General features: G+C 41.0%; 1 protein-coding gene across 3 annotated transcripts in view; it reads right to left on the bottom strand.

Moving 5' to 3' along the window:
- The window catches only part of LOC100436405 (cytochrome c oxidase assembly factor 1 homolog), an 89251-nt gene extending 68483 nt beyond the window's left edge, over positions 1–20768 (bottom strand). Inside the window, exon 1 of one of the 3 annotated variants that reach the window (XM_054559268.2) lies at positions 20673–20768. The gene's annotated coding sequence lies outside the window, so the exon portion shown is untranslated. Of the gene's footprint in view, positions 1–20310; positions 20617–20672 lie in introns of those variants that run through there. The other 2 variants (XM_024249581.3, XM_054559267.2) reach the window with 2 other exon arrangements.
- Between the last annotated feature and the right edge of the window lie 1154 nt (positions 20769–21922).

The raw sequence follows: 21922 nt of genomic DNA, 5'->3' as shown, positions 1-21922 counted from the left end.
CTGTAAGGTCACATAGATATTTTCCTATATTATCTCCTATAATCTTTTTTTTTTTTTTTTCTGAGACGGAGTCTCATTCTCTCTCCCAGTCTGGAGTGCAGTGGCACGATCTCGGCTCACTGCAAGCTCTGCCTCCTCGGTTTACGCCATTCTCCTGCCTCAGCCTACCGAGTAGCTAGGACTGCAGGTGCCCGTCACCACACCCGGCTAATTTTTTGTATTTTTTTAATAGAGACGGGGTTTCACCGTGTTAGCCAGGATGGTCTCGATCTCCTGACCTCGTTATCCACCTGCCTTGGCCTCCCAAAGTGCTGGGATTACAGGTGTGAGCCATCGTGTCCGGCCTATCTCCTATAATCTTTACTGTTTTGCCTTTCACAGGTAGATCCACAATCCACTGAGAATTCATTTGGGGTGTAATATGAGATACAGGTCTTGATTCACTTTGTTTTATTATGTGTGTGTGTGTGTGTGTGTGTGTGTGTACACATGAACATGCATATATATAAAATGCTCCAGCACTATTTACTGAAATATATTGTCACTGTTCTGCATGTTATCTTTATAATAAATTAAGTATCTACATATTCACATGTCTATTTCTGTATTCCTTATTCTGTCCCACCAATCTACTATACTAACCAAGACTGTTGTGTATCCCTGCACCAATATAACACTGTCTTTGTTAATCCAGTTTTATTTTTTTTAATTTCATATCTGATAAATTGTTCCACTTTATTCTTGAAGAGTATCTTGGCCCTTCTTGGCCTTCTGCACTTTCATATAAATTTATCTTTTAATGATGTGATAGCCCGTAACTAAATCTTATTAACACACTTAAAAAATATCATAAAGCCAGCCTAGAAGGGGTACCTAACTTGCCTGAGGGCCTAAGACTGCAAAACTTAGATTTGAACCTAGAAGTGTCTCTGTGCAAAGTGCACACTTTTTCACTATAACATCCTGCAGGGCTAAACTCACACATGAAAATGTTAAGCCTAAAAATAAAAATAAATGAAAGTAAAAATAACAATGAAGCATTATTCCAACACCAACTCAAATTATCATGAGTTGCCAGATGCGGTGGCGCACGCCTGTAATCCCAGCACTTTGGGAGGCTAAGGCCGGCGGATCACTTGAGGTCAGGAGTTTGAGACCAGCCTGGCCAACATGGTGAAACCCTGCCTCTACTAAAAATACAAAAATCAGCCAGGCATGGTGGCACACGCCTGTAATCCCAGCTACTTGGGAGGCTGAGGCAGGAGAATCGCTTGAACCTGGGAGGAGGAGGTTGCAATGAGCTGAGATCACACCACTGCATTCCAGCTTGGGTGAAAGAGCAAGACTCTGTCTCAAAAAAAAAATATATATATATATATATATATTTTAAGGTATATCCTAAAAGAGTTGATTTATTAATAGTTACTGCCTAAAGGCCAATGTTATAAAATATGGGTCATGTCTCATTCCCTATCTAGAGCTACTAAGAATATGAAATGGATAGCTCTTTGGTAGGTAAAAAATAGAAAAGATTTATGGATGATTCCCAGATGTCTGGCTTGAGTAAAGGATGTTTATAGAAGGAAAATAGTATTTCTTTAACAACTAGGCAGTGTAGCAAGTGCTTGACATAAACTATCTCATTTTATTCTCCCAACTCCAGTAGGTATTACTGGTGACCCAAATTACAAACAAACAACAGGATTCAGAAAGGTTAGGTAAACTTGTCCAAAGTGAAAAATAAATTACTGGATATCAGATCTTAACTGAAACCTCAGGTGCTAAGCCCTTTCCAAAACACCACAGTGCTGATATCTGTGATATCTGTTTCACAACAGAGCTGAAAAACTAGATTTTCCACCAGGAAATATACAAGTAACACTAAAACAATAAGCAGCTGCCAGGGTTTCATTGTGATTAAATGTAGTAAGTCACATGGGAGCCTTTTGACATAACTGCTCCAACCAGCAATCTTTAAGAATAATACTGTATTTGTTGATGGTTTTTTTTTCATTTTTGTAAAAAGATGTTGGATCCTTAATACATGTTAGAGCACATGTAATATCCCATCCCACATTTTTTACAATTTCAGTGCAGTGACAGCAGAAATCTTGTGGTTTGGTTCTTAACATATTCTGAGAGAAATTAAAATGAGGGTATTAAAGGCTCATGAAAAAATAAGGGTCACTAGCATACACCTGGGTGTAACTAATCAGAGACCAACAATTTCCATATATACATATATAAGAGAGCATGGTTAACTCAATGTAGGGAAATAATGTACCCATTTTATTATGTGCTCATCATACCACATCAGTAATACTAAATAACACAATAAGAACAACAGATCAACTACAGTAATATTCTTACCAAAGAGTAAGACTTATAATGCAGATTCCTGACCATTATTTAGAAAATCTCTGGCCAGAGCGAGACTCTGTCAAAAGAAAGAGAGAGAGAGAGAGAAAGAGAATCTCTGATCCATTGAGTCAAAAGGTGGGAATCTGCTTTTTAAAAAGTTTGTATTTTCACATGTATCAAATAGTCACGTGTCACCTAACAATCACGATACATTCTAAGAAATGTATAGTTAGACAATTTCATCATTGCGCGAACATCATAGCGTGTACTTACACAAACCTAGATGGTACAGCCTACAACACACCTAAGCTGTATGGTATGGCCTACTGCTCCTAAGCTATAAACAGGTACAGCATGTCACTGTACTGAATACTGTAGGCAATTATAATACAATGATAAGCATTTGTGTATCTAAACACAGAAAAGGTGCAGTACAAATATAGTACTATAATCTTATGGGACCAGTGTCATATATGCAGTTCACTGTTGACTGAAATGTCACTAAGTGGCACATGACTGCACATATAAGAATATATAAAATATATATATGTGAATACGAAGAGAAACTAATAACAATAAACTCCCAAGTGTCCACTACCCCTATTAAAACACAGACTTTTACCAAGACATTAAAGACACCCTGATCCCATCCCCTTCCCTCCACCGAGGTAGCTATTATCCTGATTTAATCATTCCCTTGCTTTTCTTTTCTTTTTTTGTTTTTCTTCTATCCCTCCAGGGAAAAAGAAACTTTTTTTTTTTGAGACAGTCTCACTCTGTCGCCCAGGCTGGAGTACAATGGCACAATGTTGGCTCACTGCAACCTCCACCTCCTGGGTTCAAGTGATTCTCCTGCCTCAGCCTCCAGAGTACCTGGGACTACAGCTGCCCGCCACCATGCCCAGCTAATTTTTGTACTTTTGGTATAGACGGGGTTTTACCATGTTGGCCAGGCTGGTCTCGAACTCCTGACCTCAGGTAACCCACCTGCCTCAGCCCCGCAAAGTGCTGGGATTACAGGTGTGAGCCACTACACTCATATTCCTCCAGAATTTTGAAGGCGGCATTGCTTCACTGCTTTCACACTTCCAGGGTGCTACACAGAAATCCAAAGTCATTCTGATTCCTGATCCTGTATATGTGATCTGGGTTTTTTTCACTCCAGAATCATCTCTTTACCACACGGTGTCCTGAAATTTCCTAATGATGGGCCCCAGTGTGGGTATATTTATTAGACTGGACACATGGCAGGCACACTCAATCTGCAAACTTCAATCTTCTACTGTTAGTCGTTTTCTTGAATTATTTTCACCTTTTCATTTCCCCCTATTTTATCTGCAACTCAACTGTATAAATATTGAACCTCAGGAATAGTCAGCTAAGTGCCCTCTGTCTTTTTGCCTACTTCCTAGGAGATTTCCTGACCATTATCTTATAATCTTCCAAAGATTTTCATTTCCACTATCATGTTTTAAACTTTTTTCGTTTTCTAGCTGGACTTTTTTTTTTTATTGACACATTGTCATTACATATATTTGAGGGGTACAATTTGAGGTTTAAATACATATATATGTTTTTTTTGTTTTGTTTTCTTTTGCTATTTGAGACAGAGTCTCGTTCTGTCACCCAAGCTGGAGTGCAGTGGTGTGATCTCAGCTCACTGCAAACTTTGCCTCCTGGCTCAAGTGATTCTCCTGCCTCAGCCTCCCAAGTAGCTGGGATGACAGGATGCACCACCATGCCTGGCTAATTTTTGTATTTTTAGTGGAAATGGGGTTTTGCCATGTTGCCCAGGCTGATCTCGAACTCCTGACCTCAAGTAATCTGCCCACCTTGGCCTCCCAAAGTGCTGAGGTTACAGGCATGCGCCACCATGCCCAGCCTCAATACATATATATGTTATATAATGATCAAATCAGAGTATTTAGCATGTCCATCATCTCACGCACTTATCACTTCCTTCTGGTAAGAACACTCAAAAGCCTCTCTTCTAGCAATTTTGCTACAATACCTTACTATTAACCACAATCACCCTTCTGTGGAATAGAATACCAGAACTTATTCCTCCTAACTATAACTTTGTACTCATTTGAACGACCTCTCCCTACCTAACTTCCCCCTCTCCCTGCCCACCTTCCCCCTCTCCCTGCCCAAGTCTCTGGTAAGTTTTATGGCTAGTCCTTTATACAGCATCCTGTTTTTATTCATCTTCATCTCATCTCTCTGAATATATCTGTAATTGGGGTAGGAGATTGTTGGTAATTGTTTTTTCTCCCTGCAAAGTCTGTATTTCTTCCAAGTTGCTTTTTTGTTTTGCTTAATTCCCACCATCCACCTTTGATGCTGGATGCTTTCCTCAAATAACTGGTAATCCTTGGGTATTTGCTTATGATTAAGACTGGGGATCTAGGGCTAGGTGCACTGGCTCAGGCCTGTAATTCCAGCACTTTGGGAGGCCAAGGCGGGTAGATCGTTTGAGATCAGGAGTTCGAGACCAGCCTGACCAACATAGTGAAAGCCTGTCTCTACTAAAAATACAAAAATTAGCCAGGCATGGTGGCGCACACCCATAATCCTAGCTACTCAGGAGGCTGAGGCAGAATTCCTTGAACCAAAGAGACAAAGGTTGCAGTTAGCCGAGATCACACCACTGCACTCTGTTTAAAAAACATATTAAAACACAGATGGCGTAAAAAAAAAATTAGCCAGGCATGGTGGTATGCACCGATAGTCCCAGCTACTCAGGAGGGAGGATCACTTGAGTCCGGGACTTCCAGGTTACAATGAGGTAGGATCATGCCACCACACTCCAGCCTGGGTGACAGAGCAAAACCATGTCTCTAAAAACATTAAAAATAAAAATAAATAGTGAATCATCTTTTTGTAATAGAGTTATACTAAAACTCTGAAAGATTTTCTATTTAAAAAATAAAGATATAATTATAAACCTATGGCTGATTACTGGTATGAACCAATACAGTATAAAAATTATATATTGAGGCTGGGTGCGGTGGCTCATGCCTGTAATCTCAGCACTTTGGGAGGCCGAGGAGGGTGGATTGCCTGAGGTCAGGAGTTCAACGCTAGCCTGGCCAACATGGTGAAATGCCATCTCTACTAAGAAACACAAAAATTAGCCGGGTATGGTGGTGCAAGCCTGTAATCCCAGCTACTCGGGAGGCTGAGGCAGGAGAATTGCTTGAACCCGGGAGGCAGAGGTTGCAGTGAGCTGAGATAGTGCCATCGCACTCCAGCCTGGTACAAGAGCAAAACTCCATCTCAAAAAAAAAAAAAAATTATACATTGAGAAAATGTATAAAAATGATTTGTATCTGACACAGACATGGGATACTAGAATAAATTAAAAAAGAAACAATAGGCTGGGCGCAATGGCTCACATCTGTAATCCCAGCACTTTGGGAGACCAATGTAGGATCACTTGAAGCCAGGAGTTCGAGACCAGCCTGGCCAACATGGTGAAATCTCGTCTCTACTAAAACTACAAAAAATTTAGCTGGACATGGTGGTGCACACCTATAATCCCAGCTACTCAGGTGGCTGAGGCACAAGAATCACTTGAGCCCGGGAGGTAGCAGTTGCAGTAAGCCAAGATTGCACCACTGCACTCCAGCCTGGGCAAAAGAGCGAGCCTCTTGTCTCAAAAAAAAAAAAAAAAAAAAAAGGAAACATTTAATACAAAAATAAATGCCAAATAAAAATCATTCTAAAAACTGAAAGATAATACTATATTTAGAAGTTATCATACTTAATATGAAAGCCTGAAACACACCAAGTATTACTTGCCTTTTCCAACAGTCTTGAACTTTGTTTCATAATATTCCTGATACAGGAAAAAATTCATCCATTTAACATTGACATTGATCAAATTAATCTGAGTGCATCAAAAAGCATCCTTAAATTGAATGTTAAGAGTATGTTGCTTGGTGAAACTCCGTCTCTACTAAAAATACAAAAAATTAGCCGGGCATGGTGGCAAGTGCCTGTAGTCCCAGCTACTCAGGAGGCTGAGGCAGGAGAATGGCATGAACCCGGGAGGCGGAGCTTGCAGTGAGCAGAGATCATGCCACTGCACTCCAGCCTGGGCGACACAGCAAGACTCCATCTCAAAAAAAAAAAAAAAAAAAAAAAAAAAAGAGTATGTTACTTCATATAAGCTTGTTTACCTTCTTAATGATTAACTATTTTGTCTGCCTCCTCTCATTTTTGTTTTGCCTTTGAATATCGCTTTCACTAATTTTAGATCAAGTTCTCATTTCATGTTGAAGTATCCCACAAAAACACTATATCTTTTTCTCTTGTAATTCCTCTCCTAAAGTATTTACAAAGGATGACAGTCTATAGTGAATATTTAAACTCAAAAACACCAACAAACATTACGGGTAGTATTTAGATACACAACATAGCAAGAATAACACTACCTGATACCTGTGTCCCCACTCAAATCTCATCCTGAATTGTACTCCCATAATTTCCATGTGTTGTGGGAGGGACCCAGTGGGAGATAATTGAATCATGGGGGCAGTTTTCCCCTTACTATTCCTGTGGTAGTGAATAGCCTCAAGAGGTCTGATGGTTTTATCAGGGGTTTCCGCTTTTGCATCCTCCTCATTCTCTCTTTGCCTGCTGCCATCCATGTAAGATGGGACTTGCTCCTCCTTGCCTTCTGCCATGATTGTGAGGCTTCCCCAGCCACATGGAACTGTAAGTCCAATTAAACCTCTTTCTTTTGTAAATTGCCCAGTCTCGGGTACGTCTTTATCAACAGCATGAAAATGGACTAATAAAGTAAATTGGTACCGGGAGTGGGGTGTTGTTGAAAAGATATCCAAAAATGTGGAAGTGACTTTCGAAGTGGGTAACAAGCAGAGGTTGGAACAGTTTGGAGGGCTCAAAAGAAGACAGGAAAATGTGGGAAGGTTTGGAACTTCCTAGAGACTTGCTGAATGGATTTGACAAAAATGCTGATAGTGATATGAAGAGTAAGGTTCCAAGCTGAGGTGGTCTCAGATGAAGATGAGGAACTTGTTGGGAACCGGAGCAAAGGTGACTCGTTATGTTTTAGCAAGACTGGCAGCATTTTGCCCTACCCTAGAGATCTGTGGAACTTAGAACTTGAGAGAGATGATTTTTAGGGTATCTGGCAGAAGAAATTTCTAAGCAGCAAAGCATTCAAAAGGTAAACTGGGTGCTGTTAAAAGCATTCCATTTTAAAAGGGAAACAGGGCATAAAAGTTCAGAAAATTTGCAGCTTGACAATGTGATAGGAAAGAAAAGCCCATTTTATGAGGAGAAATTAAAGCCAGCTGCAGAAATTTGCAAAAGTAGCAAGGAGCCCAATGTTAATCACCAAGAAAGACCATGGGGAAAATGTATCCAGGCCATGTCAGAGACTTTCACGGCAGCCCCTCCCATCACAGGACCAGAGGCCCAGGAGGAAAAAGTGGTTTTGTAGTCCAGGCCCAAGGTCCCCATGCTGTGTGCAGCCTAGGAACCTGGTGCCCTGTGTTCCAGCCACTCCAGCTGTGGCTGAAAGGGGCCAATGTAGAGCTTGGGCTGTGGCTTCAGAGAGTGGAAGCCCCAACCTTGGCAGCTTCCACATGGTGGTGAGTCTACAGGCACACAGAAGCTAAGAACTGAGGTTTGGGAACCTCCGCCTAGATTTCAGAAGATGTATGGAAATGTATGAATGCCCAGGCAAAAGTCTGGTGCAGGGGCGGGGTTCTCATGGAGAACCTCTGCTAGGGCAGTGCAGAAGGAAAATGTGGGGTTGGAGCCCCCACACAGAGTCCCTACTGGGGCACTACCTAGTGAAGCTGTCAGAAGAGGGCCACCATCCTTCAGACCCCAGAATGGTAGATCCACTGACAGCTTGCACCGTGCACCTGGAAAAGTCGCAGACACTCAACGCCAGCCTATGAAAGCACCCTGGAGGGAGGCTATGCCCTGCAAAGCCACAGGGGTGGAGCTACCCAAGACCATAGGCAGCTCCAACAGCATGACCCAGATGTGAGACCTGGAGTCAAAGGAGATCATTTTGGAGCTTTAAAATTTGACTGCCCCACTGGATTTCAGACCTGCATGGGCCCTGAAACTCCTTTGTTTTGGCCAGTTTCTCCTATTTGGAATGACTATATTTCCCCAATACCTGTAAACCCATTGTATCTAGGGAGTAATTAGGTTGCATTTGATTTTACGGGCTTATAGGCAGAAGGGACTTGCCTTGTCTCAGACGAAACTTTGGACTGTGAACTTTTGGGTTAATGCCGAAATGAGTTAAGATTTTGGGGGACTGTTGGGAAGGCATGATTGGTTTCGAAATGTGAGGACATGAGATTTGGCAGGGGCCAGGGGAGGAACAATATGGTTTGGCTCTGTGTCCCTATTCAAATCTCATCTTGAATTGTACTCCTATAATTCCCATGTGTTGTGGGAGGGACCCAATGGGAGATAATTGAATCATGGGGGTGGTTTCCCCCATACTTTTCTTGTGGTAGTGAATAAGTCTCACAAGATCTGATGGTTTTATCAAGGGTTTCCACTTTGCATCTTTCTCATTCCCTCTTTGCCTGCTGCCATCCATGTAAGACAGGACTTGCTCCTCCTTGCCTTCCACCATGACTGTGAGGATTCCCCAGCCACGAGACAGTAAGTCCAGTTAAACCTCTTTCTTTTGTAAATTGCCCAATCTCAGGTATGTCTTTATCAGCAGTGTGAAAACAGACTAATACACTACCATACAGAATAATATATTGTATTGCCAACTTTAGGACTTCTTTTGCTTTCAAATTTTTTATTTCTTGAAACACCACTAATAGCATTTATATGAAGTGGACTATGCATACAAATGTATTATTATTTATTTGTAAGAATAACTGTTATCAGCAGATAGAGTACAAAAACACATTTATTTATACGATGGCAACAGCTATGAGACTGGCTGTTTAGATCACAAGCTTATCTCCTAGATGCTCTTGTCTCAGCTCCCAGAGATGTACACCTTAAGGTTTTAGTCGGTGTCAGCATATCCTGCTCTTGCTTTCCACTTGACATCAGTGGAGCCCTAAGAACCAATCATATCTAATACTATTGACTACTGATCTTTAATTCTCATGAAAATGATTCTGTTTTCCCAATTTGGAATTACCAGTAACTTTCCTCAGGGTTTGGGATTTAAAATAACATACAAATTTCCTGAGAAATTCTGGGAGTGACTTCCCATATGGAAACACAACTTTATCCAGAGATCATCTGCTCTGAACCTCCAGAATCTGTCCCAAGGTGAATAGCATGCATTGGGACAGTTGTTTCTTAGCAACATTTATCCAATCTTCCTTATTTCATGTCTTTTGCACTCCAATTTTCAGAGATACTTGGCTTTGCTACTTCTTGAGCTTTATGAGGATTTAGAGGATAAATCTGATTGGTTCATAGTTTTTCCCTCTGCCAACTCAGGATTCATAAGTCTTGGGTGTCAGTTAATTTCGACTCATTCTTAGGCTTTTCAGTACTCTACACTGTGTTGATGTTGTCTGTTTTCCATGTCCATTGGGTTTTTACTGCAGTTTTAATGGGGTTTCAACAGGGAGCAAGATTAGAAGTAGATTCAATCTACCAGGAATCTACATTTTTTTTTTTTGAGATGGAGTCTCACTCTGTCGCCCAGGCTGGAGTGCAGTGGCGTAATCTCAGCTCACTGCAAGCTCCACCTCCCAGGTTCAAGCAATTCTCCTGCCTCAGCCTCCCAAGTAGCTGGGATTACATGCGCCACCACACCCAGGTAATTTTTGTATTTTTAGTAGAGACGAGGTTTCACCATGTTTGCCAGGCTGGTCTCCGACTCCTGACCTCAAGTGATCTGCCCAGCTCAGCCTCCCAAAGTGCTGGGATTACAGGCGTGAGCCACCGCACCTGGCCAAGAAGAGCTTCTTAATAAATAAAACTATCTCCAGCAGGAATGAACTGCCTTGGAAAACAAGAAACTCAAGCACAGACTGCACAACTATCACTTATTAGAGATGCCACTAATAGCATCTAAGCCCCAGATGGCTGTATAGTCCAACTGGTTGGTGAGGCAAGGCTGTCACACAGAAAAAACAAAGTTAATAAATAATGAAATGCCAGAAAAATGAAATTACAAAAATAAAGCCAAACTAAGCGAGAGCTACCAAATATAAAGGATTATCCACAACTAACAGTATTACAGGTAATCACTGTCGAGTTCTAAATTTCCTTTTCTATTAGAATATAACTTTCCCCACACACAGAATCTGTACTCAGATGTGCATTTACCCCTAGATTCAATCTGAGGAGTTGAAAAGTGACAAAGGGATGGATGGCTTCCTGACTACTATGAAAATGTCCCCTGACCCACACATTTCAATATACTATTAAGCCTTTTTTTCATTACCTGAAATGTATGTTTGCTTACAAACAGGTTTCCTTGAATCTATTCTCCCCACCTCCTCCAATCAAGGAGCAAAGAGAACACCAGAGAAGCTGGAGCACAGTGAACAAGGGGAAACTGGCATGAGATGAGACTATAACAGAAAGAAGAGAGGCCAGATCACAGAACAGGGAGGAGGGAGGAATGTTATGGGTCAAGTTAAATATTTGGGGTTTATTCTAAGTAAAATAAAAAGTAAAAGGCCGGGCATGGTGGCTCACACCTGTAATCCCAGCACTTTGGGAGGCCAAGGTAGGCGGGTCAATTGAGGTCGGGAGTTCAAGACCAGCCTGGCCAACATGGTGAAACCCCATCTCTACTAAAAACATAAAAATTAGCCAGGCATGGTGGCGGGCACCTGTAATCCCAGCTACTCGGGAGGCTGAGACAGGAGAATTGCTTGAAACCGGGAGGCAAGATTGCAGTGAGCCAAGATCGCACCACTGCACTCCAGCCTGGGCAACAAAGCAAAACTCTGTCAAAAAAAAAAAAAAAAAAGGAAAAAAAGAGTTTCAATGCTCAATACAATTTTGTGTTTTTATTGTGTGAAGCAGTAATGTTGCATCCCTGCCTTTCCTCTTTATTAAGGGTTTTATCTAAGTATGATGGACTAGAAAGGATAAAATCAACATGGTCCCTTTTTCTTTTTTTTTCAGAAACTTACAAACTTTCTCACAAACTTGTTTACGAATAAAAATATGGGGAGTGACATGATCAGATTTTACATTTTTTAAAAATGGCTGTTGTGTGAAAAATAGGGGTAATAATATATCCTGGCAGATCAATTAGGAAGCAGTATATCTAGGTGAAAAATCATTGTTCTGTGCAACGAGAGAGGTAAAGATGAAGTGGCCATATTTGAAAATATTTAGGAGGTAGAATTTAGAGAACACTGAGAGGTCTTAAAGTGACCCTGGATATTACTCAGGAGCATCTGGATGAATGGCAGCCCCAGTCCCTAGGGAAGTATATACTGCCAGACATTAAGTTGCTGGAAATATAAAGAAAAAGAGAATCCATTTTTTGGATGGGTTACCTTTGAAAACCTATGAGTCACCTAAGTGCAAATGTCTCACAAGCTTCCTCTTCATCATTTCTCACTGAACATGTCCATTAAGGCTTCACAATCAGGAATGCTGGCAATTAGAACCTGTATCTTTCTTCCATGGCTGCTCCATTTACTGATCAATGCCGCCAACTACCAGAGATGTTATAAAGGGATTCCTACACGTGATAGACAAGGCTGAAACATAAAACATCTGAAGTCGCACTGATAAGACTCTATGACTCACAGATTTATCCACAACACTGGAGTTATTCCTGCTACAAAGGTTAACCTTAAGGAAAGAGTTAATTCATAATTCTGCAAACACTGAAAACAAATACAAATACTGAAAACAAATACAAATGTATTAATGAATACTTTTATCCATAGACTGCTTTACTAGTAACATTACAAGAATAAGACGAATTTTGAAACAGACTTTAAAAAATAATTTCAATAGTTAAATGTCAGCTCTTAATTAACCATCTTGATTTTCTGACGTAAAAAATGTACAGCAATTATCGTCCAGCTGACAAAAAGCCACAATCTTTATTAGCAAGTCCTATTATATAGCACAACGCTGCCACCTGTTGGAAGACATACTAGCCAAATGTTTTTATTCCTAAACACTAAATGCATGAGAAAGTTTATGAATTTCTGAAAAAAAATGAAGAGACTATGTCGACTTTATCCTTTCTAGACCATCATGTTTTGATTAAATCCCTAATAAAGAGGAAAAGCAAGGATGCAATGTAACTGCTTCCCACAATAAAAACACAAAATGGCATTTACTTGTTGGTTTTGGTTATTTGGATATGGGGAAGATTTAACCATGAAGAGATAGCACTAGGGAGTTTTTGAGGTGAGGCAACTATTCTGCATCCCGACTATGGTGTTGGTTATACAAATCAGTACATGGGTTAAAATTTATAATATAAAAAGTTTATTTCACTGTATGGTAATTTAAAAAAAAAAAAAAACAAGGTAAGAGAATACAAATACTCAGTACCATGGGAAAAATCATAAGTTATAATGTGAAAGTATTCACATAAATTTCAAAGTTTTGCTACTTATAGCTCAAAGGCTTGAGGCCCAAAAAACATTAGAAAGATTCTAATGTAATACCGCATGCTGACATACTTAAATATGGATGTAGAAGTGTTTCTAAAGACTACCATTGCACACCAGAAGTCAATCTTTGCCCCTAGCATAGAACATTTCAATGAGAGGAACAATCTATAACCAAAAGTTAGGAACATTCACCTTTGATTTCGGTAACTTTTTTTTTTTTTTTTTTTTTTTTTGAGACAGGGTCTCACTCTGTCACTCAGGCTGAAGTGCAGTGGCGCCACTGCAACTCACTGCAGCCTCGACCTCCCGGACTCAGGTGATCTTCCCACCTCAGCCTCCTGAGCAGCTGGGACCAAAGGTGTGCACCACCATGCCCAGCTAGTTCTTTTGTATTTTTAGTAGAGAGATGGGGTTTCGCCACTTTGCCCAAGCTGGTCTCAAACTCCTGGACTCAAGTGATCTGCCCACCTTGGCCTCCCAAAGTGCTGGGATTACAGGCATGAGCCATCACGCCTGGCTAGGAAATGCTTTTGCCTACGACAAAACAAGTCTCGTTCTGTCGCCCAGGCTAGAGTACAATGGCACAATCTCAGCTCCCTGCAACCTCTGCCTCCCAGGTTCAAGCGATTCTTGTGCCTCGTGCCAGCTGCGAGTAGCTAGGACTACAGGCACATGCCATCATGCCCAGCTAATTTTTGTATTTTTAGTAGAGATGGGGTTTCACCATGTTGGCCAGGCTGGTCTGGAACTCCTGACCTCAAGTGATCCGACTGCCTTGGCCTCCCAAAGTGCTGGGATTACAGGCATGAGCCACCATGCCCAGCTAGGACATTCTTTATGTGATTGTGTTTCATCTCCCTCAAAAAGCTGGTGCATAAACAGGGAAAGTTGGGTGCTTAGCATCTATGTAATCTTGGTATTTGCTAGATCACTTATGAATGCAAGTGACATCAAAGTTCCCCGAGATCTGGGACATCTAAATCCATCTGGGGACCTTTCCAGTACATTTGCAAATGCCAAATATCATAAGGTACCAAGAGCCCACAAGATAACAGATCACCAGAGTCCAAATGACAAAGAGACCCAAACTAAGAGCAAAAGTCACATTAAGATACCAGTTCCTCCCATCTCTCCTGATAATACACTTGCTGTTAATAAAATGATATGGGTTGTAACAGTAATAATGAAAGATTAAACTGAGACCTTATGAAAGATGTTGCAGTGGGAGGGAGAGGTTGGTAGAAAGGGTCTAACACATATAAATCCTCTACCCTTTATCCCTTAGGGCTGCCCTTAAGCCATCCTGTTCCCAGGATCTGGCAGCCACATGCAATCTTAGTTTTCTAAGTTTTGGTTGAGCCACACTATTGTCTGTTTTTCTACATTTTCCCAGTGATCCCTGGGAGGTCACAGCTGTTCAAATGGATTGCAGTACCCACAATAATTTGCAGTTCCAACAACAGGAGAATAGTTGAAAAAAGAATGATACAGTCATAAAAGAGAATAATGCTGGTCATCTCCTAATCTTCAACTAATGACATGGTTATCTTTGCATTGAGGGAGGTAAACTTGCCTGTCAGAAGCAGCAATAGTCACAGCATACCAGGGTAACTGCCAAAGCATCCAAATGGAGCAGTAGTATGATACCGGAATAATTCACAGACTTTTGGAACTATACAAGTTTGCAAACTCACCTCCATTTTAGAGTGTGTCGTGATGGGTAATTTCCCCAAAAAGACTAAAAACACAGAAAGCATTAAGAAAAAAAAAAGGCCAGGCGAGGTGGCTCACGCCTGTAATCCCAGCACTTTGGGAGGCTGAGGCAGGCGGATCGCTTGAGCTCAGGAGTTTGAGCCCAGCCTGGGCAACATGGCAAAATCCCATCTCTACAAAAAACACAAAAATTAGCCAGGTGTGGTGGCATGTGCCTGTAGTCCCAACTACTTGAGGGGCTAAAGCAGGAGGATCACTTGAGCCCATGAGGTCAAGGCTGCCGTGAGCCATGTTCATGGCACTGCACTCCAGCCTGGGTGACAAAGTGAGACCCTGTCTCAAAAAACAAAAAACAAAAAATCTTGGATCATACAGATGTTTACGATTTGGAAAACTATCCAAGATAAACTTTTTATTTAGTCTGAATTGCAATAATTTTAAAACTCAAAGATCTCCAAGTCCTAACACAAAAACACCTACAACCCCTTCAAGTAGGAAATAGCCCTTTGGAAAGGTAAATGTGATAATCCATGCCTAAATTACACAATTCCTTTAAATCTCATCTTTTATGTAAATAACAAAAACACTAAAGCATACGGGCAGTTCCTCAAAAAAATCAAAAGAATTACCCTACAATCCAGCAATTCCACTTCTGGGTATGTATACCTAAAAGAACTGAAAGCACAGCCAGGCGCGGTGGCTCACACCTGTTATCCCAGCACTTTGGGACACTGAGGTGGGCGGATCCCTTGAAGTCAGGAGTTCAAGACCAGCCTGGCCAACATAGCAAAACCCTGTCTCTACTAAAAATAAAAAAATTAGCCGGCATGGTGGTGCATGCCTGTAGTCCCAGCTACTCAAGAGGCTGAGGCAGGAGAATCACTTGAACCAGGAGGCAGAGATTGCAGTGAGCCAAGATCACACCACTGCACTCCAGCCTGGGAGACAGAGCAAGACTCCATCTCAAAGAAAAAAAAAAAAAGAATTGTAGGCAGGAACTCAGACGTTTGTACACCAATGTTCATAGCAGCACTATTCACAATAGCCAAAAGGTGGCAACAACCCAAATATCTATCAACTAATGAATGGATAAACAAAATGTGTTCTATGGAATACAATGTAATATTATTCAGTCTTTAAAAAGATGAAAATTCTAACACATGCCACAACATGAATTAACCTCGAAGACATGCTAAATGAAATAAACCAGACTCAAAAGGACAAATATTTTATGATTCCACTTTTATGAGGACCCTAGAATAGTCATATTCATAGACAGAAAATATAATGGTAGTTGCCAGGGGCTGGAAAGAGGGAGGAACGGAGATTTATCATTTAATGGGTGCAGTATGTGGAGATAAAAGTGTTCTGGGTTGGGCGCGGTGGCTCACGCCTGTAATCCCAGCACTTTGGGAGGCTGAGGTGGGCAGATCACCTGAGGTCGAGAGTTCAAGACCAGCATGACCAACATGGAGAAACCCCAACTGTACTAAAAATACAAAATTAGCTAGGCGTGGTGGCTCATGCCTGTAATCCCAGCTACTCAGGAGGCTGAGGCAGGGGAATCACTTGAACCCGAGAGGTGGAGGTTGCGGTGAGCCGATAACGCGCCACTGCACTCCAGCCAGGGCAACATGAACGAAACTCTGTCTCAAAAAAAAAAAAAAAAAAGAAAAAGAAAAAGAAAAAAGTGTTCTGGAGATAGATGGTGGTTATGGTTACACAACAATGTTAAAGTACTTAATGGCACTGAACTGTACCTTTACAAATAGTTAAAATGGCCAATTTTATGTTATGTATATTCTATCACAATTTTAAAAAAGAAAAGACAAAACACTGAAACAAGAAACACAGAGTTCTAAATGGAATCAAGCCAAGGGGAAAGAATGAAATCTTGGCCATTATATGTAAACAGAGAGATGCAATTTTTTTCTGGAAGCTGTTGTATATCACTTTCCTTAGATGCTCAAAATGCTCAGTTTCTAAAAATACTTTTACAACTGGCTGGGCGCAGTGGCTCATGCCTATAACCCCAGCACTTTAGGAGGCTGAGGCGGTGGATCACCTGAGGTCAGGAGTTCCAGACCAACCTAGCCAGCATGGTGAAACCCCATCTCTACTATAAAACAAAAAAATTAGCTGGGCATGGTGGCAGCCACCTGTAATCTCAGCTACTCAGGAGGCTGGGGCAGAAGGATCACTTGAACCCAGGAGGCGGAGGTTGCAGTAAGCCGAGATCGCACCATCGCACTCCAGCCTGGGTACCAAGAGCGAAACTCCGTCTCAAAAAATATATATATTATATGTATATACATATACATATAATATATATTACTACTACTACTGCCTTTTAACCAATAAAATTTAAAAAAAAAAAAAACAATGTTAATAGGATTTTATAAAACTACTTTTTCCAACATGCCCCAAACAATACAGAACACAATAGTTACACTCCACCTCTGCATACATTAAATCTTCAAATAAATGCCTGCTAGTATGAAAAAAGTACCTACTATTTGGTGACCAACTGTCCAATATGGCTCTCACAAATCTAATGCAGCATATGAAACATGAACAAGAGGATAAAAGAATAACTTCTTGGAGTCTGTTTAAAATAGACAGTTAAATGAACAAAGTTGAAGCAGATCATGGCACATTCTTCAAGGCAGAGAGACAGGGAGGCACCAATGTCTAAAACAATGAACACTCTTAGGCTAAATATACCACCAGGGACTCAGATGTCACACTAACTGGGAACTACTATGTCAGTTTCTATAACTCCTATAATTAAAGAACAATATCCTAAACTACTAGCCAGAAGGCTTTTAGAGGAAAAGTCCTGACTACACAAAAATGTAAAACAATATAGTAAAAAATATAAAAAACAAAGTTAACTAAATAGATTGAAAATATCTGCCACATATCTAACAGTCAATGGCTTAAATCCCTACACAAAGAACTCCTAAAAATCAATAAAGAAAGACAAAACTCAATACAGAATGGCAAATTATAAAGTTTCCCCTTGCTTCATTTTTCAAGTCTTAAAATGCTCCTCACAGGTTCTTTCACAGCATTTTTCCTAGGCCTGGCCTCCCACGTAGTTGTTGGAAAACCATCACTCTCTAAACTACAGCCACACACCCATAAGGAGGTCTCCAGGGCTACGAAAAATTAATCTCATGTGCTTTTCACTTAAAAGAACGGTAGCATAATCTAAAAGACTATCACGTATCTGATAAATGACTTGTATCTAGAATATATAAAGAGCTCTTGCAACTCAATTACAAAAAAGAACCTAATTTTAAAATGGGCAAAGGATCTGAGTAGACATTTCTCCAAAGAAGATATATAAATGGGTAATAAGCACTTGAAAAGATGCTCAACATCATTAGCCATCAGGGAAATACGATTTGAAACCACAATATTTTCAAAAAGTTAGGAGATTTTTAATGGTCGCAACACAAAGAAAAGATGAACGTTTGAGGTGGTGGACATACTAATTACCTGATTTGATCATTACACATTGCATACATTTATCAAAATATCACTCTGTAGTCCCTAAATATGTACAACTATTACATGTCAACGAAAAAGAATGAAAACACAATGACACACACTTCACACCCACTGGAATGGCTAGAATCAGAAAGACAGATAATGACAAGTGTTGGCAAGGAGTGAGAAATCAAAACCCTAATACACTACTGGTGAGAATGTTAAAAAGATGCACACTGATGCTTTGGAAAACAGTCTGACCGTTTCTTAAAATGCTACCATATGACGCAGCCATTTCACTCCTAGGCACATACACAAGAGAAATGAAAACATGATGTCCACGCAAAAACTTGTAGGTGAATGTTCACAGCAGCATTATACATAATAGCCAAAAGGTGGAAACAATCCAAACGTCCACTAACTAATGGAAAATAAATCGTGGTAATACCCATAAAATAAAAGATTAACTAGCAATAAAAAAAAGAAGTACTGACACATGCTATTAAATACAACACAGATGAACATGAATGTTAAGTAAAAGAAGCCAGCTGAAAAAGACCACATGCTGTATGATTTCACTCACATGAATAATCCAGAATAGTCAAATATACAGTCAGTCAATTCATAGTTGCTTAGGGCTTAGAATGGGGAGTGGGGATGGGGAAGTCAGGTGAGCCTGCTGAATAAGTACAGGGTTTCTTTTTGGAGTGATGAAAATGTTCAATTGTTCCAATATGGCTCTCACAAACTGAATGCAGCATATTAAACATGAACAAAAGAATACAAGAATAATTTACTGGAGTCTGTCTGAGATAGAAAATTAAACCAACTAATGAAGGTGAAGAAGATTACAGCAAATTTTATGATGATGGTTGTACAACTTTGTGAATGTACTAATTACTTTTAGGTTTTTTTTTTTTTTTTTTTGAGATGGAGTCTAGCTCTGTCGCCCAGGCTGGAGTGCAGTGGCGCAATCTCGGCTCACTGCAAGCTCAGCCTCCCTGGTTCACACCATCCTCCTGCCTCAGCCTCCAGAGTAGCTGGGACTACAGGCTCCCGCCACCACGCCCAGCTAATTTTTTGTATTTCTAGTGGAGACGGGGTTTCACCGTGTTAGCCAGGATGCTCTCGATCTCCTGACCTCGTGATCCACCCGCCTCGGCCTCCCAAAGTGCTGGGATTACAGGCGTGAGCCACCGCTACGTTTTAAATGGTGAATTCTACGGTAGGTGAACTATGTGTCAGGAAGCTGTTTTATTTTTTTAAAGGACTTAAGACTGTTTTGTTTTGTTTTCATTTTATCCCGTTTTTAAAACAGTGCCTAGCAATATTATGAATTCAATCGATTTTGGCTAAATGTTAGAACAAAAATTAAAACTTGAGTAAACCATATAAAACTTTGCCATATCTAAACTTATTACTGTAGACTGGCATGGTGGGAGCATAATATGAGTGTACCTGCAGGTGTGTTTTCCATGAAAGTAGCAAAGACTGAAAAACTCAGCAGAATCAAGACCCTGAAGGCCCTTGTAGTTAGGCTAAGAAATGTGTATTATCCTGAAAGCAACGGGAAGGCCAGGAAGATTCTGAGGACAGAAATAATACAATCTGATATGCGGTTTAAATGTACAAGTGTAAGTGGAGAGTTGCTACTTCTACCCAAAAGTGAGCCACCTCAGAAGTAAAGCAATAGCCCTCCGGGGAGAACGGGGAGAATCAGGGGAAGACTGGAGAAACAGGTTATCAAATTATCAGAAACTCCATAGATTTTTAAAAATTACACAGCATCCACCCCCAAACACACATACAGACTGACAGGCACTGATATATACATAAATACACCCAATATCCCCTACACAGAAAATCACTTTTGCAGTCAGCGCCTGTTGGGAGGGTTTTTCTGTTATTCAAGTGTGGTGGGGACAAAAAGTATTATAACCATTAAACCAGATAATTCTTTCCTACAATAATTTGGGCAGCGTACTCCTCAGGGTGTTGAAACTTAGGACTACCAACAAAAGTGTCCAGTCCCAACTCTTCGAGAGGACCCCAACTCTTTACAGTGTGCTGTTGGGGATGGTCAGCAAAAACTGCAGGACAAGATCAAGGTTAGCTCGACACAGCCTCCTAACTCCGAGCGGGCGGAGCCACTGAAGGTTACCAGGTGCCAAAGAAGCAGCGCAGGGAGGCCGCGACCCGGAGCCGGCGCGAACCTCCGCGATGCGACCCGTGAGGGAACTCTCCAAGCAGCAGCGCACCCCGCGCGCGAGGGCGGCCGCCCGAATTGCAGGAACAAACGCTTCTTGCTGGGGGGAAGACGGAGACTCTTACTACCGCCGGAGACTAACCTGTGAGCAACAGAAGCACCACCCTACAGAAAGCATTACGAGTTCTTCCGGGCGTGGGAAAGCACGGGTAAATGCCCGCGGTCCTGCGCGCCAGCGGGGAGCAGTCGAGATTTCCGGCGTCTGCTGCTCGCAGGGCTAGAGCGTCGAACCGGGACAACCGGAGGCTTCAGCTCACCTCGGATTGTAAATGCTAACACGGGTACTCGGGCCGGCTGCTCCAGGACTTAGGTCGCCGGGACGTGTGGCTTCTGCTTCTCAGACGCTCGGACTCGCGCCAGGAAGGGGTTCGCCTCCCCTGGTCCCCGCTTTTTTTTTTTTCTGCATCCGGTTATTGCAAATGCATTCAGTCCAGTAGCACTAGCCCAGGAAATTTAAGCCACCGGCTCACGTTGCTCCTCGCAGGTATGCGGCGCTTCCGCTGGCCTCCAAGGACACGAAGCCCCGGGCCGTCTGACCCCTCACTCTAGCACTGAAATCCATGCTGCCCTGTTCAGCTGACAAATTTGGCAGCACTAAATTTTATTTTATTCGACAAATTAAGTGCCCAGTTAACACCAGGGAGTACCGGGGTAAGAAAATTTCAGAAGGCAGGTGGGTAATAATAGCATTTACCTCATAAATTTGTTATGAGGATGTAAAGCACTTAGAATAGTGTCTGGTACTTTGTAGGCGCTCAGTAAATGTTAGCTGTTATTATTTTTATATTGATTATTCCATAATCACCACTATTATTACCTTAATGTCAAGCTTGAAATCCAGTATCTTTCCTCTGCGAAGCCATCACTCCAAGACTAATTAACTTTAGACCGAGGCATTCTTCTTTAAACTCTTGATCACACATCCCTATCAGAAAAAGTATATATATATTTACATGTATCATGTATGGCATTAATATGTTATGCATGCTATAAAACTCACAAGACATCAAACTTTTGATGAGGTAAAAACAATTTTTAAACTTTTTAAAAAACTTCTAACAGAAGTTCTTTTCTTCCTCCACAACAATTAGGTTGCCAAACATACATTCTTTCACTCTGGAATCCACTAGCTAAATGAGCACATTATCAAAGTAACCTACCGTTGAATTCTGAGTTCCAAGAATGTTTCTTTTCCAAAGAATTAATAGAAACTAATCAGATTGTGAGGTGCTCGACCATAAGGACTATTTAAATGGTTCTTAGAGAAAAAGAAGAAATAAAATAGGCATCCACTGAGTATTATTCATTGATGCAACATTGATTATTGACTTCTTATATTTTCAAAGAAAGAGATTGAGGTTATAATACCTTACACCAAGCTTAATATTTCAAAGAATAAATCAACTAATAAAAAGCTTATGAGGTTTGGTATATGTGCATTTCATACAACGTTCATGAAAATGAACCCCAGATCAATTAGCTCCTGTTCTGTACCAGAAAGAGAAAT

Source organism: Pongo abelii, chromosome 6, assembly GCF_028885655.2.
Source record: "Pongo abelii isolate AG06213 chromosome 6, NHGRI_mPonAbe1-v2.0_pri, whole genome shotgun sequence".
NCBI classification, from domain to species: domain Eukaryota; kingdom Metazoa; phylum Chordata; class Mammalia; order Primates; family Hominidae; genus Pongo; species Pongo abelii.
Note: the sequence above shows the minus strand (reverse complement) of the source record. Positions and strands in the feature narration are given on the sequence as shown.